Consider the following 17,373-nt stretch of genomic DNA (forward strand, 5'->3'; position numbering starts at 1 on the left):
CCCCACTGGCTTGGCTCTAGCCACTATTGTCTGGGGTCAGAGCCAGGGCTGGTCTGGGGCTAGACTGACCACTTTTGTGGGGACTGGAGGCTTGCAACCCTTTGATTGGCACTGCCTGACCGCTGCCGCAGGCTCCCAGGGGCTGTCCAGGGTGCTGACCAGGGCAGGCGGCCAGCGAGCCATGTTAAGGTTCATGTGTAGACACACCCACACAGTATCGCTGTGCATTGTTTATTCTACTCTGTACTATACTATAGCAGGGGTGCTCAATTCCCAGCCCCTGAGTCATATCTGGTCCACAGAGCCATGCCATCCAGCCTGCAAAGGTCAGGAAATTTGACTATGGGGGATTAGTGGCAATTAATACTGTCACTCTTCCCCTGCTACCATATTTCCAAGCCCTGTGTGACTGGGTTGGGGCCGGTCTATGCTGCCTTCCTCCCACATAGCCAGGACATATCCCCCAATGTGATTCCTTCCCCCTTCACAGCTGTATCAGTGCCAGGTCACACCCCCTCCTCCCTGTGCTGCCAAATCAAAGTGCGGCTATGCCTCCCCCTCCCCGCCCCCATGTGGCTGGATTGGAATCGGGTTGTCTCCTGTCCTCTCCATGCCTGGATTAGGTTCTGCCCATGCCCATCCACCCCACACACTGGATCAGGCCCACCAGCAAAAACTGGACAGTGGACAGATCGGGCACTGCCCAAAAGTTGGGCACCACTGTAGTATAGTAACATTTCCAGACTAGTACATTCAAAGTTACTTTCCTTGAATCCTGAGTATAACATTTTATAGAAGCAACTACATGGTTATCTCTCATTTTAGTCAATTTTAGCATATCTATCCAGTGAGGCCTAGCCAGTGTTAACAGTTGTAAGAACAATTGAAAATACTGTTTGGTCATTCTCAGTGTCTCTTATGTGATTGTTTAGAAACTATATACCATATTTCCTAACTACAAATTGCTTTTAATTTACTTATAAGTCAATTTTTTAATCATCTTAGTAATAGTGTCTATAATACTGATGAAATCAGCATGCTAAAACCTGTTTATCTACATCAGGTTGTTCTGGCAAGTGGGTAGACAATAGGGAAATAAGGGGATTAGAAGGAAATTGGACAGTTGTACCTTTTATTATCCTTAGGATTTTCTCCTTGTAAACTGTAGCAACATAGTGCTACTATCTTACAGAGGGATTATCATAACAGCATATTCATAGGGTGGATGAAAATTTAAAAGTGATCTTCTGAGACCAGCCCACTGGCTATAGACTCCGCTAATACTACTGAGTTACGATGTCTGCTGTGCAGTGAGAAGAGTTCACAAAAGCTTGTGCTCTTTACATATATCTTAGTCTATAAGGTACATATCTACTCTACCTTATTCAAAAAGAAGATACCCAGGTCTGTTCTCTCTTAAACAAATACAAATCATTCCTGTTAATCATGAAGGAATTTTCATATGTGAAGTTGAGGAATTTGCATGTATTTATTGAAGGAAGATAAAACCCTCTAAATAAATGTATGTATTGGAAGAAAACAGCCTGAGAACTCACTGGAGAGTAAACTCTCAGAACAGTAATGAAACATAAAACTCCTAAATTTTTTGCACCCACACAAACTTAGCTGTAGGTGCAAGACTGAACTTGGTGTCTGAGAGTGGCAGCACTGGTGTCTTGCATGATCATGGCTGATTTCTAGGCTTAAAACACCTTCATCAGGCCCAAGTAAGAGACTTAAAGCTCCTCCTCAGGCCTCCTCCTCATGCATTAAGGTCCGCTCGCATTGCCCTGAAACTGAAAAACTTTGGCACTAATGTTTCTTTTAAGCTGTGATGGTACGGTAGAACTTAGTGGGGCTAAATGGCATGCTGGCATCAAGGAGGCTTTGGGCATGGTGGAATAAGGCTTAGTACAGGAGATATTTGGGATACTGGGGGACACAGTGGAGCCAGGGGGCATCGGAGGTGGCAGGAGCAATGCATAAAAGGACAATGAGGGGCACTTTGGGGCTATGGGAGGGTGTCTGGGAGACTCCCATGTCAGGGTGCAGTGAACAGTTCTGTCCATGGCCAGGTTGTGGGGTAACAGCTGCACCCCCCCCACCCTGGCACTAGATGTCTGCCTCACCCTGGAGCTGGCAGTCAGGCCCTTCAAGCGCAGTTACGTTTGTTTTGCTTGGATCTTAGACTGAATAATATAGACCTAAACCCCTAGCATATTAGTAAAGCTTCTAGTTTCTTTTAATTGGAGAAAAATATGCATTGTGTTATGGAGTGATGCACCACACCATGTGCATCCCGCTTTTCATAGAAATCTGTGTGGACGATCACTCAGCAGTAGCAATGCAAGCTGTGGTTCCTCGGGACCTATGGCACACCCTCCTCTCCCACTGATGCAAACCTGTCTGCCTGAGATTCTTACTTGTGAGGGAACTGAGTAGAGATTGAGGCTAACGTTCATGCTCTTTCTACTTTTGGCTATGACGGTTGTGAGCAGCCGCCACAGGAGACACTGCTATTCAAAAAGATTTGGATTTTGCACATGTGAGGGGCATATACACTCTATACTAGGGCCTGTGAAACCCACATATCTCAAAGAACACAGCCACTATAAGCAATATTGCTGCTCTTTCTTGGATCCCAGCACATTGACTCACACCACTGGACCACACCTTTCTCTCTTGGGTCTTGTGTCTTCTCATTTTCCCCTCCTTTTTTGTCCCTTCCCCTCAGGTGCTCCACATCATGACAACCTTGTCTCCAGCAAGGCAGGCTGGATGTGAGCCTGCGTGGAATTCATCAGGGTCTCTCTTTCTCTTAGACTCTAAATCAGGGTCTCTTAGACTCTTCATCAGGGTCTCTCTTTCTCTAAAACTGAATAGGGTGTCTGTGCAGCAGCCCCAGACTCTACCAACTAGAAAGCTCAGCACCCCAATTTGAGTATCCACGTGGTGGCATCCTAACTTGCTGTCATGCATTTAGATTATACCAGAGCTTTACAGATCTCATTGTGAAGATACATAGACCAGGAACATATTTAACAACTGCCTTGGTTAGACAAATGAGCCTAATTTGCATAAAATGAACTTTTCCAGCCAGGAGAACTTACACCACCCTCCAGCTCTCTTGTACAATATGAATTTTCATTTCTATCTGGGAGAAGTTTTATTATCTTTGCATTCTCCTTTGCCTGAGGAATGCCACATGAGCCCGAAAGCTTGGAAATAAAGAATTTTTGTTTTGTAACTGTCTAGTTGCTTTAATAAAAGATCACCTCTACCACACTGACTGCTTCTGGTATAAATGGGCATGACAGGCAGAGAAGTGATTTTGCTGCCACACGGAAGCTACTAAATTTTTCCCTGCCCCTCTCTGTTATGCCCTGCTTCCTGGCTAGTACTAGTTACAGTAGGAAAAGCAATGGTTTAATTTAGAGAATGTTCATATTTAGAGACAATAAATGTCAAGTTGTGTTATTGCCTTTTCACTCTAGGAGGATTAGCTAAAGCCGTTAATCCCTCAAGATTCCACACACATCAATTTAGTGGATTATTTACCCAGTAGATGGCTTTGGTATTGTTCACTGCAGTTTTGTGTTGGTTAAACTGATCATCGTCAAATGAACATCTGTCATAAACAAACGTTTATTACTGTCAAAGAGATTTGTGTGCAACTTGACAAACGTGAAGATGTTGTAATGACACAAAATGCCACTTCTAGACACTTGCTTAGAGAATATCATTGGTTTTTCGGATAATTTAAATATCTTAAGCTACATGGATTTGTCAAAGCATATTTGTTGTACCCAATTCTATTGTTTGAGCCTGTCTTGTATTGTATCAGACACTTATTAATAATATCATTTTCCAATGCATAAGTCCTTTTACTTGGGATGTCTAGCCCTGCCTTATTATTCAACTATATTAGGACATTTGGACCAGGAATCTTGCCACTTTCTAAAATATTACAGTGATAGTAGTCCCATTTAATGTTTCATATGCCTTGCTGTCTCCATTCTGCCATCTAGATGTATTACATTTTCCATTTTATGATCTTCCATTCCTTCAAACTGTCCTTTATTACCAAAAGTTTCACATCATTGTTTGAAAAGTAGAACACTAAATTATCTCCTATATCACTGAAGATGCGTTAACTACTAAATGGTAATTGTATTCAAGAGCGATGCTTTATCTAAAATGCCAGATGTGATATTGTAAGTTTACTTTTCTTTGTAGATGCTTGTTCACTCCTTTGGCTTCTCTTTAAATGTCTTGTTGTACAGATTGTAGAATAATTATTCTTTTTGTTTCCCTGGTGAGACTACAGAGGGTAACTGAAATATGCAGAAAAATAAATAAATAAGAAATTATGCCACCTTTTAAAAAAAAAAATCTTCTGAAATCTCATCTTGAGAAAATACTTTTTTCCACTGCCTAGGAGATTCAACCCATGAAATTGATGCATAATTCACTTGGGCTAAATTTACATTTGTAATATACTGGCTAAAAATACACTCATAGCACTCTGAAAGGAGAGAAATTTGTGCAGCAAAAATGTCTATTATGCAAATAAAGCCAGGTCTGTCTGAGTGGAAATAGAATGCTTAGGCCACGACCCGAGCAGATGATCATGCAGTAGTGGAAGAATTTTGCTCAAAGTGAAAGAGGCTAATTTTGTTTTGATCAAATGTGGACAGATTTAAAAAAAAAAAGTAATCTGGTGTTGCTGGCAAATTTTCTGTGCAAAATGCAATATTCACACATAAATGAGAATATTCAGTGAAGCATATCTGTAACAGTTTCTTTTGTCTTCATTTGTCCAGGTGAGATTCCAAACAGAAGCTAGCACTTCTTTGTACTGAAGATGCTGGTGGATGCAGAGAAAGGGAGATTAACAGTTTGGCCTTTTCACAAGCATAAGAGTAGAGATTGATGAAAATGTTGTTCGGACACCAAGTTTCTTGGTAAGATCACATCATACAGAATCATCTGATTTTTTCACTTTTACAAGCTGTCGTCTTCCTCTCATATGGTCTTTCCCCCTCACACATTTCACTTCCTTACTCCTTTCTTAGATGGTCGTATACATCTGGTTACAACCCCTGCAAAATACTACTGTTTTGATTTTGGTACCCAGGCGATGCCCTTAGAACTCCTTTGAATGCTATAAATTGCTACACAACTGGTCAGGCACAGAAGAATCAGGCCTTTATATCCTTCGCAGTTGAGGAAGATTTCTTCAGCAAAGGAGTTATTAAATCCAGCATAAGATTCAACAGGCTGATATGATAATCCAAGGAGAGATTCACTATCCTTTGACTAATTGGTATCGTGAGATTTAAATGCTCCCATAGTAGCAACATAGGTATTGGATCCAGCACATGTTGTCACCCTCAAGCAATGTATCATGTCTACTGTGCCAGATGTAGAAACCTTATTAAAGCTACTCCAAAGTCCCTGGTTGGCAAGCTAAGGAAGTCAAAGACAGGGAGAGTAACCGGAAAGCTGTCTCAAATATACAGTTTGCTCTCTGTGTCTGAAGTGTATTCAATAAATAATGGAAGATATTATTGCAAATGGCCATACAAGGGACTAAAATGATTACTCATTGATTTTTTCCACCTAGTTTAAAAGATTAGCATTCTCAAAAAAGGATTGCATGGAAGTGCCTATCTGTAGTAATGGGACTAAACAAATAAGACACTTGGTTACAACAGGAGCATCATGCTATGTTACCATGTGTAGCTTCCATTTCTCAAAATATTTCTGTTGTGCAAAATGCTGTTTGGATTTAAAGTGTTTAATATCTAATTTTAATGCATTCATAGAAAGCAGCAGGACAAGTGGTGGTGATGCTGTATCACGGCACAATCAACTGATCTAGCTCATCTGTAATACAACATAGCTCTTCAACATGTGTTTGCATGATGTGCAACAAGATACAGGAATCAGAAATCAATTAACTCAGTCAGGTAAGGCTTAAGAGCTACATAAGACAAAACATTATGGAAAACAGCATAAATGACATAAATGGGCCAGCTGAAGTGAAAAAGGTACCTAAGCCCTGAAAAGCAGAAACAGAGAACTCAGCATATGGCTCTTTATACATGCCAGAGCAGAAATAGATAGTGTTAGATTAAAATAATTAAACAGCACTAAAATTAGGAAAACAATCCATAGCATAGTTTTTGCTTTAGAAAACTTCATGCCAGTAGAGTACTTGAAAAGATGAAAATAAGTCTTCTGTCCAAAACTCTGAGATATTTGACAGGCCACTTTTTATCCCAATAGCCTAGTGATTAGGGCACTTGTCCAGGGAGCAGAAAGCCCCAGTCCTTGGTTTCCTTTGCTCAGAGATAGTTTGTACTTGTGTCTCTTGCTTCCAGCAAGCCCAGTGGTCTAGCCATCAAGTCACAGGTGAGGCATTATACAGGCTTCTTTCCCACCCTCCTTTTGCAGCTGGTCCACTAGACAGCTAAGCATGGGGAAGATGTGGGGCCAAGCAGAAGAGTATAAGGCAATTGCATGACTTACTTGCACATATATATATATATATATATATATATATATATATATATACACACACACACACACATATATGCATCTTATCAAATGAATATGAAATGAAAGGTATAGTGGGCCAGCTTCAAGAGGAGAGCTGGTGGTTAGAACACATTGCTATGAAATGTAGGTTCAAACCCACTCTAAATGAAGGGTGGCCTAGAACATGAGTTTCCACTCCCTGCACAATTACCTAGTCACTAGGCTATTGGGCTAAAACATGGGAAGACACTCTTCTTCCACTTTATTTCCATCAGGTACACAGGCAGGGTGATCCTATTTTTCTAACTGTGCATAAGTGCCAAAAATTGCAATTACACATCTACTACTACTTAGGCACATAAAGTGAGATGGGATTTAGTTCACTGTCTCTTCTGAAAAATGGGTGATGTCTAGAAAACAAATGATTCTGGTGCAAAATAAGTTCATTAACATATAATTGGTTAAAAAAAAAAAAAGGCAGCTAGTATAGGAGGAAATATGGCTGTTGGTGCATTTGTTCTTCATTGGAAAAAGTAACATTTATTGCCACCTCATTTTAAAAGAAAAGGAAAAATAATCTTGGTAACATATCTCAAGCTAGGCTGTAAATGTTCCAGAGGTAGTACCCTGTGACAATGTGACACTAATGTTTAGTAATAGTATACGGGGCCATTTGGTATAAATTGAAGACTGTCAATTCCCTGGAGCTCTGTAGAAGCCAACAAACTCTCTTACAATTCAGGTCATTTCTGCTGCTCCTGTTTCTGATCTTCCTGTTTCTGGACCCCACACTATTATGGGGTCATCCTGCTGGAGCCTAAGGCTTTGCCTTTACTGAACTAGCACTGATATTGCCCCATCTCCCACTCTCACCAGCCACTAAGAAACAATCAGGTCCTCACGCATCAAGTATGTTAGAAGATTCCAGAGGTGTGACCTGCTGTCATCACTAGTCTAGTCTAGGTTAACAACTGTCCACATCTTGGAATTTAAACAGGTTCAGTCACCGGGTGTGCACATGTTAATTTTGGCCTCCTTCTGCCCTTTAAAACAATTTTCTAATACCTCCTGCTTTGATATTACCTCTCGGAACAGACTGGGTAAACACACCCAAACAGCAGCCCATATCCCCATTTGAGAACCAGCTACTAAAACTCTGAAATAGAGACAGATCTGATGGAGAAGCTGTTGTTCTTTGCGGAAGATCGGAATGCTGCTGGAGCCTTGCACTCATAGCACTTAAGACGAGGATGGAAAATACTGTAGCTCCAGCTCTTCCTTGTTTCTGACATAACTATGAACAGGACATCTTTCTGTGGAGTTCTGCAAGAGGGGAAAGTGACAATAACCTCCCCTTTCCTCAGGGTTTTATAAATTATCATAACCTGTGAGAGCCACAAATTCTCCTTAGCAGCCTACAGTAGGAGAATGGCTCCTCTGAAGTTCCAGGGGGAGACTAAAACCATCTTCCAAGGTAAATCTAGTGCAGGAACAGTGGTAAAAAAAACTCATTTTTCTTCCACAGAAAGGTATGCTCCTCAGGTGCAGTGGGCTTTATACTGTATGGCATCTCCCTATATTGATCAGCTCTGCAAGTGTATTGAAAGGCTGGGGAAACTTCCTTAAGCATGGTCCTGTGGGACAACCAGATGCCCTCAGTTCTAGCACCAGCAGGGATGGCTTTTGTGGATATGGATTCAGAGATTGGTCTATGCAGCTGTTGTGCTGTCAGCCAAGCAGTACAGAACGTAATGAAACTTGCAGAAGCAATTAGCTTCTGAACTAATGCTACATGGGTCCAGGCGTTCTATACACACTCTTGACATGTGCTTAGGTAATTTAGCAATCTCATTCTGGTCATCTCACCTATCTGCCCCTTGGGCATAGCATTATTTAGCCATTCCCCTCTGTACACTTAATGTGAAAACACAGGGATAAAGTATCCTATTCTACTCCTTAGTCTTCACTATCTTAACAATACTTAGCAGCTGTCCTTTAGAAATAATTATGTTTTACCTTGCTGGAAAGATAAAATAAAATTGTTGCAATAATTCAGAGGGAGACTTCAGATCAATGGCAAACCATGTATCTAAAAAAAAAAGGTACTATTTATTGATATTCAATTAAACAGTGACAAAACAATGCTGCTGTCCTTTACTAGCTCAGTACTGAATTTTCATAATATTTGTAGCTTGTCATATGCTTGAAGTATGGCATAATCCTTATGGAGCACATGAAAATTGTTGCTTCCAAGTTTCAATAGATGCAGTTGAGTCTGTCTCTTTTTAGACAAATTGTTAATGAAAAGTAGCTGAACAACCATTTTCTTGTAATATGCAATTTTGTCTCCTTAAATACAGGAGTCTGACAGAGCTGTTCAGCAGTTAACTGTTTCCCTATAGTACTGAACTCTGTTTGACCCTCAGAAACTTGAACAATGTTAGCATAAAGGGATAAATTGGGGGAAAGGCTAAAAATAAACACCCATTTGTAATAATGCAATCCTGAAGACCTGAACACTGAAAAGAGTGCACATTTACAATACTGTTTCTTGATAGCTCACACAGAACTACCTATTTTGGAAAAAAAAAATAACATTTTCATAGATCTGTTTTATGTCTCTTGGATTGTTGTATGTTTAAAGGGATAAACTGACTACGACCACCATCTGAGGGGGATCCAGTTCAGTGTATAGTAACTCCACTGAACAAGAAAGAGAATTTTAAAGACCTCTGTCACTGATGAATCAAGGCTTGAATACGAGGCAGGCGCACATGTTAGTACTCGTTTTGTTACATTAGATGAACATATCCATTGTTTCTGCTTCCTGGATAAATATCTAAAATATTAATGATCCACTGTTATTTTTATTAAGCAGCACCTAGAGAATCCCACCAATTGCAGGCCTATTTTGTCTTTTGATCTTTACATGACAGACTAATGTGAAGCCAGATAGGCACAGCTGGGTTCTACATGGCTGTGTTTACAAACTGTATGCAGACATGCAAGGCATAACTACCCATATACAACAGGGTTGGATGGTTACTAAAACACAGTACATAGTGGGTGCGTCTACATGTGCCATTAAGGGGCAGCAGTAAACTGCACAGCTTATTGCAGGCATGTGTTTTACATGCATGCCTGGACTGCAGCACACTGAACCGGGTCGCAGCAACCCCAGCTGGCAGGAGACCCTTGATGTGCTACAGACGGGCTAGCTGGGATACAACAGTGCTTCAGCACAGGGCTAACCAGCAAGCAGCCTTTGGCACTGAAGCATCCTTGTGTCCCAACCAGCTGGTCACCATCTTGCTGCGCACAAAAAAACTCCACAGCAGGGTAGTACTTGTATATACAAGTACTACCCTGCTGCAGAGTTTATTAATTTTGTGCACCCTAATAGGTGTGCCTGTGTAGACACTGAAACATGTGCTGCACAGTTAATTAGTCAACTGCACAGTAAACATTTTGTGTAGAAGCGAGCACCACTAGCGGGCTTATAGTTATTTAAAGATGCATCTAATTTTCAGACTGTACAGGCCCCTTTGTTTCTAGGCCAGTGATCCTCAACCAAGGTGAAAGGCACCCTGTTCACATGTTTCAGGTGCCATGCAATGTTAGCTCTGTTAGGTGCTCAACCCTTATTGACATGATAAAACCAGAGATTTCAAATAGAAATCTGTAGTGTTTAAAACATTCTAAGCTGTTGTGGTCTTTCTGCGTTCTTTGCAACAGAATTGCTTTTCTCATTTGTTCTGTAGTCAAAAACCCAAGTGAAAACCAAGAGCGGACATTTTCTGAGCGGTGCCTCAAGTCTATCCAGGGGCTCCTCAAGTCTGCTGTGAGGTGCCTTGGGTCTAAAAAGGCTGAAAACCACTGTTCTAGGCACCGCAAGTATAGTGAGAGACAGGCTCCACCCCAAGGTACTTACTTAAATAAGCTTATATAAACTGAAGTAAGCAATAGCTTAATTGCTCCCATCCATCTCAGAGAAAGGCTGAGATATTAAATAATCCTTGCAGTGTGCCCAGAATTTAACTGGGCTCAGGGTTTGCAAGAGAATATGGTGCCACCAGTGCCTTCTCATTTAAATAATGTGAGCTGTTATGTGTTGCCAACCCCAACACATAACCAACGGCAGTGGTATCACCAGGGAACCTCTGTGTAGGATAGCACATTTGCATTTGGACAAAGCACACTGTGCTGCTATTAGGAATGGAAACTAGGTTCCTGACATCCTGAGTCTGCTCTAAAAATCCATCCATATAGTTAGCAGCCCACTTGCAGTGATCTTTGTGATTCATATTGTTCAATAATTACTAAGTTTCCATCATACAGCATAACACTTCAAGTTGTAAACTCCTTAGATTGTACCAGATAAATGCAGTTCATCTTACTCAGTCCTCAGGACACAAAATGCAGAAGGTTCTTCAAAGATGCTGCAAGAAATAGCATTTCTGAACAACTAGACAGCACTCTCCTTTCTGGGTCTATATTGAGCCAGTGTTCTACGTGGTAGGGGACAGGGTAGAGATATCATCTTTTGCATGTGCACGCATGCACAGAGTGAGAAGGGGGGAAGGAAGAGAACAAAAGTACGAGTGAGTTATTTGACTAATTCAGAGACAAACAGCATGAGACCCAGGAAACAGAGAAGTCCAGAATTACAATATGGAATTGTTGTTAACAGTAAATACATAATTCCCAAATATCCAAACCAGGTTTTTTCTTCTTATCAGAAGGACATCAGAACAATCAGCAGCCACTGTTTATGAGAAATTTAAAGGATATGACAAGCTTTAGTAGAGAATGAGGTATTCTAAATATCTTCTCCTTCTCATTTAACATATCAAGGGATTCCATCAGTTATTTGATTCTGGTGGGAGGTACATTAAATTCAGCACACTCGTGATTCCCTAGAATATTTAGAGTTTTGCTATTGAAACATGTCTTCTCTACCCTACAGCTTTCTTTTTGCTGGAACACCAGGCCTGTTTGGATGCTGCCCACTTCTGTTTCAGTTTATTAAGACCTGGCTACTCACAGCTGTACGTCTTTAATACTCACACTGGTATCACTGAAGAGATTTCAAGGTAGACATTTCCTCAGGTAGTTTTGAAGTCTTCTGTGTCTAGGGTGGCTCATAACCCTTCGGATCAGAGAGACAATCCTGAGTTCCCATTTCCTGACCATGCTTAACCCTGCACTAGGCTCTCTGCAGTGCCCCTCCAATTGTTCCAAGTCTTGTGCTTTGCAGTTCTGTCACCCATTAAGGCTCATTGGGAACTCCTTGTCCTACAGAGGAGAGGTCTTTTATAACCAACCACAACCCGGGGCCTTTAGTTACAGAAATAAAGTTTTCTATAGAAGGCAAGGACTCCCCACAGACCCCTTCAACACAAACACAAACCTAAATATAAACCAGAAATGATGGCTTCAAGCAGCCCAAGGGTAAACCAACTATTTCTGTCATTGGCCTCTTGTCTGCCAGAAGCCCCATATTTAAATGTCATGACAGACAGCTCCACAGATTAGTGGGGAGCATGCACCCTGAAAGATCCTATTAACAGAGAGTCTTCTGTGAATCTCTCATGCACAGGAAAATCATCTGCAGTCATAAAAAAAAAATGTCAAACGTGGTGACCAGGAAAAAAATGGTGCAAATGTTTCTTCAGGTGGACACTGTTGGAATATTTTGGAGCTTGTGGGTTGCCTTAAAGGCAGCCTCAAAGTCTGAAAAGTGGACTCCTTTTCAGAAGCTAAAGTTTAATGCAAAGATACTCTCCTTCTTATGCTGTATGAAGGGCATATCAAAATGTTGTCTGAACAGACCACCTGGAACAGCCTGGAGAAATGGACATCATCCCTCACAAAACACTAGTATGGTATAACTAGGAGAATGTGTACCTTTTTTTGGACCTAGTCCTGTTTTAAGGTGATGATCAGCTACTGTAGGAATGGAATCAGCAAAAATCCCTGAGTTAAAAAGAAAAAAATGTTTTCTATTCTGTGGTTTGAACGGTCACCCTTAAGTCTGCCAAAGAAAAGTTGCCAGGAAGCGTCAGCCTGAGATTACAAAGTTATCTTTGGCAAACTACACCCACCATTTCCCATGCCATGATTCATCCTCCGTTCCAGTGTTGGCAAAGCTAAGGTTTTAGTCCTCATGCCAATAAGTTCAAAACCTAATTACGAATTTTGTTCAAGTAGGGACTATGGAAAAAAATAGCAAAGATATTAAATGATCTGAGTGCAAAACACAGCTCCTAAAGCTCATTCTTGCTGTTAAAAATGGCAGTAGGTGCTGGCATAAAAATTGCACCCTAGGTTACAATATGGATAATGTTCTTGTGAGGACTGTTTCTGGAGTAAAGTCCATTTGATGACCCATCAGAATAAAGCATTTTATTTCATAACATGATTTTCAAGAATTATTGAAGATGCATTTAGTAAATGCACCACTTTGAACAAACGTTTACAAGTATAGGTCTCTGATGAGGTATAATGTTTACCTTTTTTCAATTAACACTGATCTGAAGGAAATGCCAGTGCTGAAAGATTCAAATCTTTTTCATCTGCTACTGGAAGTTCCTCCTAAAATTCCCATAACAGAGGTTCAGACTTCAGCCAACAATTATAAATAGAATTCTTATTGAGTATTTTGAATCACTGCCTATTCTAAGAATTCTTTAAGTGCCCCAAATGTTGAATATATAACACAAACCTCTTGTGGGCACTGGTTTATGAAAATATTTCCCCTCAAATTGAAAAACTCTGTAATGCAAAATCATCAGAATATAATTAGGCAGTCAGGAAGCTGATTTAATATTGAGTCATGCAAACTTGGCTTCTAGAGCATGAAAGTTGGGACTTAATTATTACTTGGCTGAGCATAGGATGAGCTACCATGTATAACAGTCAACATTACATTCTCTTCAGGGACTTAAGCAGGGTGGAATAGGATCACACCTAAGATTTGTCTACATCATGTCTCTAACATCTTGAAAAGGGATGTTATCAAGTGTTCCCCGCTTGCCCACATGTGCCAAACCTGGAAATATGCTGTTGATGCCATTATGGGGGTATGTGCAAGTAGTTGATGGGAGGGGTATGCTCAGGTGCACCTCTGCCAGGGCACACCACAGATATGACATAAACATGTCTTCAGAGATTTAGGGGCAAAAAGTATTTTACTTTTATGTATCTAAGTGCTATTTAGGTCCAAATGTGGCCACAAAAGAGGAGTTTTTGATACTTACTCCAATTTAAGATCCTATTTCTACTTGTGTACCCATGTTTACTGCTCTGAGCATGCTCAGAAATCTCCACCATGGCCTTCTTGACTCTTTGGGTTAATGGAATAGGATTGCCTAGGTAGATAAATAACTGCACACAAGTACTTGAAAGTGGGGTGAGGAAAAACCATAGCTAATAACTCCTTGACACCGGAGAAGGAAAAGTAGAGAATGGAAGATGCAGGGTCCAAACCGCTTTGGTCGAGGGGGGTCTAGGACCCACATGTTCTATGCCCTGGGCAAGTGCCCTACTAGTTAGGCTAATGGGTTAAGTGGTGGTTAGAGGCCTCCCCCTGTGTCAGTCAAATATCAGTGAATCAAAATTTGCATGCTTCAAATCCAGGCTAAGTAGTGAATGAGATAATGACAGGATGGTCTATATTTGTGGTTCCCAACCTTTTTTATACTGTGGACTGACAAACTCACTCAAAGAATTTTGGTAGGATGGGTATAGAAACAATCTAATTACATATCTAAATTGTGAATATTTAAATTTGTACCTGGCTGCAGCTTAGGGCACCACAGCTGCAGGCACTGGGGGACCCTGAAGGGGAGGGGGCTGTGCAGGCAGTGGCTGCCCAGGAAGAAGGAGCTCCGCTGCCTTCCCTAGGAGCAAGTGGCTCCCTACCCTCCACCCTGGGCATTTCCCTCCCTACATCCCTCCGCTCCTAGCTGCGATCAGAGCTGGGGGGTCCTGCCTGGCCCGGCTTGGGGCCCGGTATCTGTTGTGTGGGCAGCGCCTCACTGGATGGGATCATGGTGGCAGGAGTAGGATGGGGCACGTGGAACTGGCTGCCTCCCTCCCAGAGCTGTCCTGCCACTCAACTGTAACTCTGCACATGACTGCTGGTGGCAGAAGCTGCTCACCCAGGTGGACAGCTGGGGGTCTGAATGGGGGACTCATGCCATGACCCGGCAGCCAACCATTTGTGACCCAGTACTGGGCTGCAGGTTGGAAACCTCTGGTACATGTCACTCAACACCCCTTTTGGGGATCCTGAAGAACCAGACTTCAGAAGGGAATGAATGGCAAGGAGATTCCTGGTGGATGAGGAAAGGCCACGAGGCCCATAATTCTCTCCAGGGCCTTGGCCCTTCATTTATACACCATGAATATCACTGGAGTGTATCAGGGAACCCTAACCCTGTTACAGGGGAAAGCAAGCCAGGGAAGAAAAATCAGCAAGGTCCCTTTAAAACAAGAACTTTTGTATTCTGAGTGGGAGGGCAATTACCTGCAGTCTTGTCAGAGCAGCCAGGGTAGTGGAGCTCCCAGTGCCTAGCACAAACCCCCTGAACAAAAGGGGCCAACCTGCCTGCTGCAGGTGGGAGCAGGGACCACCTAGTGAAGGACAGCTGGTCCTTGGTTATGGGCTCCTTCCCTGCAGAGACTAGGCTACAAGCAGCTGGCTGCAGAACAAGGAGCAGCTGGATGGGGGAATTTAACAGCACCTGGGCCAGGTGAGCAGCAAGCCAGGTCTCCTGATCAGCAGGGAGGGGCTGACTGGTATATATACTCTTCTCCAGGGGAAAGCTGTTGGCTGGCCCTGGTGGCAGAGAAGGACAAAGCTCTCTGGGGTGCAGGGAGGGAGCACAAGCCTAGTAAGAGGTGCTTCTGTTGGTAGAGAGAGAGTGAGTACGTGCTAAGGATAGAGGACTATTAGGTTAACCCAGTAAGGGTCTGAAGAGTAAGTTTGCCCAAAGGGCTGTTTATGGTAAACTGTTGGGGGGTTTTTTCTTCTTGTTGTTTGTTGTATTGATCCCACCTGGTAGACCCAGGTGGTGGTAAAGGGATGTTTGGAGGCCACAGAGCAGTGTGCTCAGTACCCTGTAGTTTCTTTCCCCCTTTGTTTTTACTTTTGTCTACCCTTTCCTCTGAGGCAGGGAGGTTGATACCTCTACAGAGCTGAAGCCCAGATAGGGCAGGAACCTGGACTAAAGTGGAGCAGGCTGGAACCTGACAGGGGCTGAAGCTGTAACCCAGGATGGAGGGTAAGAGAAAGATGGAGCCCTGCTCATATTAGTCACACCAGTAGCCTGGGGAGAAGCAAGAGGGAGTAAGGCTCCAACAGCAGAACTCGGCATACCTGAAAGGCATATTAATTGTAATACCAAGGTGTGCAAGGGGGAGATAAAAGCCAAATCGGGGATCTGGGGTTGAAAGGTGGTTGCAGTGTGACCACCTGAGGGAATCGCAGCCACCCCTGGAGGTGTACTCCCCACTGCTTGCAACAATACTTAATCTAAAGAGTGCCAGTAGGCATGTCTGACTGCCACTACCCATGAGGGCTCCTGCTTGGGGTATGAGGACCTGCTCTATTAGCTTTCCCTCCTGTGCTCTTTTCTGTCCTCCAAGGTATCTTTCCTGTCCTTTATGTCTGCCTTTGTCTGGCAGACCTTAACCTGATCCTGAGGCCAGTTGAACTGCATAGCTCCAGCAGGATGCAGTCAGATGGTTTATCCAGCTCTGCCTAGCCCGAGATACATTGGTAAAGAAAAAGACCCTGACTAGACCATCTCAATAATATTTTGGGCCAGGATAGTAAGCCAGAGACCAGAGTCATAGCTGTTGGGGACTACCTACCAGCTCAAGGCATCTGTCTGGGGCTGGCCAGCCATTGTGAGCCCTGGGAATCTATACTAAATTCCTTGTTTCTATTCTCCCTCCTTTGCTATCTTTTCTAACCTACCCCGTTTTTGTCTTTTTTCTTCTAAGACAAAGAAAGTGACTATTCTTTTTAATTCAACTGATAGCAGAACTGACTCTTTTTTTTGTTTGTTTGTTTGTTTTGGTTGCAAAATGCAGTGTATCCTTATTTAGATAATCTTATTTAGATATTTAATGTTGTACTGTATTGTAGTCTAATGTTGTACCGGGTTATGTTGACGTTCTTGACTCTTCCCTTTCTTTTTTCCCCATTAAAATCAGCAAAATGCACTTTGGCACTGTTTGCTGTTTCCTTGGACCCTGTATTATATTCTCCTTCATATGACTGACTGCTTTCACTTTTTATGCCTGCAGTGTCTTGGCTTCATGCTGGCTGTCACAGTTTCATGCACCATGTGCTACATCGTAACATAAGAGGAATCCATGTTTAGAAAGCTAAACTAGCTCTTTGCTAAGAGAACCATTTATAAAGATGCTTCTAGTGCAGTGGCTCCCAACCTTTTTTATACTACGGAGCAGCAAACTCACTCAAAGTTGGTGGAGAGGGTATAGAAACAATCTAATATATATATTTAAACTTGTAAATATTTAAATATGTACAGCTGTAAATGCTTACATTTGTACCTGGGTGCAGGTTGGGGCACTGCAGCTGCGGGCACTGGGGAATCATGCAGGGGAGGGGGCTGCGCAGGTGGTGGTCCAGGGGGACCCAGCTAGGGCTGCCTGGGAAGAAGGGGCTCTGCTGCCTTCCCTAAGAGCAAGAAGTAGACCTGCCTCCCTGCTCTCCACCCCTTGCATTTCCCCACCTGCATCCACTCCACTCCCAGTCACAGGTGGGGCCAGAGGGGTCCTGCCTGGCTGGGCACT

General features: G+C 42.5%; 1 long non-coding RNA gene across 2 annotated transcripts; it reads left to right on the top strand.

The window, feature by feature from the left end:
• Nucleotides 1–4,524: 4,524 nt before the first annotated feature.
• On the top strand, nt 4,525–17,045 carry LOC149868766 (uncharacterized). Of its 2 annotated transcripts, none has more exons than XR_016441328.1 (3): nt 4,525–4,964; nt 5,829–5,972; nt 11,510–17,045. It is a non-coding gene; the product is annotated as an uncharacterized LOC149868766 (long non-coding RNA). The 2 variants fall into 2 exon arrangements; XR_016441329.1 differs by lacking the exon at nt 11,510–17,045 and adding an exon at nt 9,188–10,267.
• Nucleotides 17,046–17,373: the final 328 nt, after the last annotated feature.

This window comes from Crocodylus siamensis, chromosome 3 (genome assembly GCF_052110815.1).
Source record: "Crocodylus siamensis isolate JL-2025a chromosome 3, ASM5211081v1, whole genome shotgun sequence".
Taxonomy (NCBI): domain Eukaryota; kingdom Metazoa; phylum Chordata; order Crocodylia; family Crocodylidae; genus Crocodylus; species Crocodylus siamensis.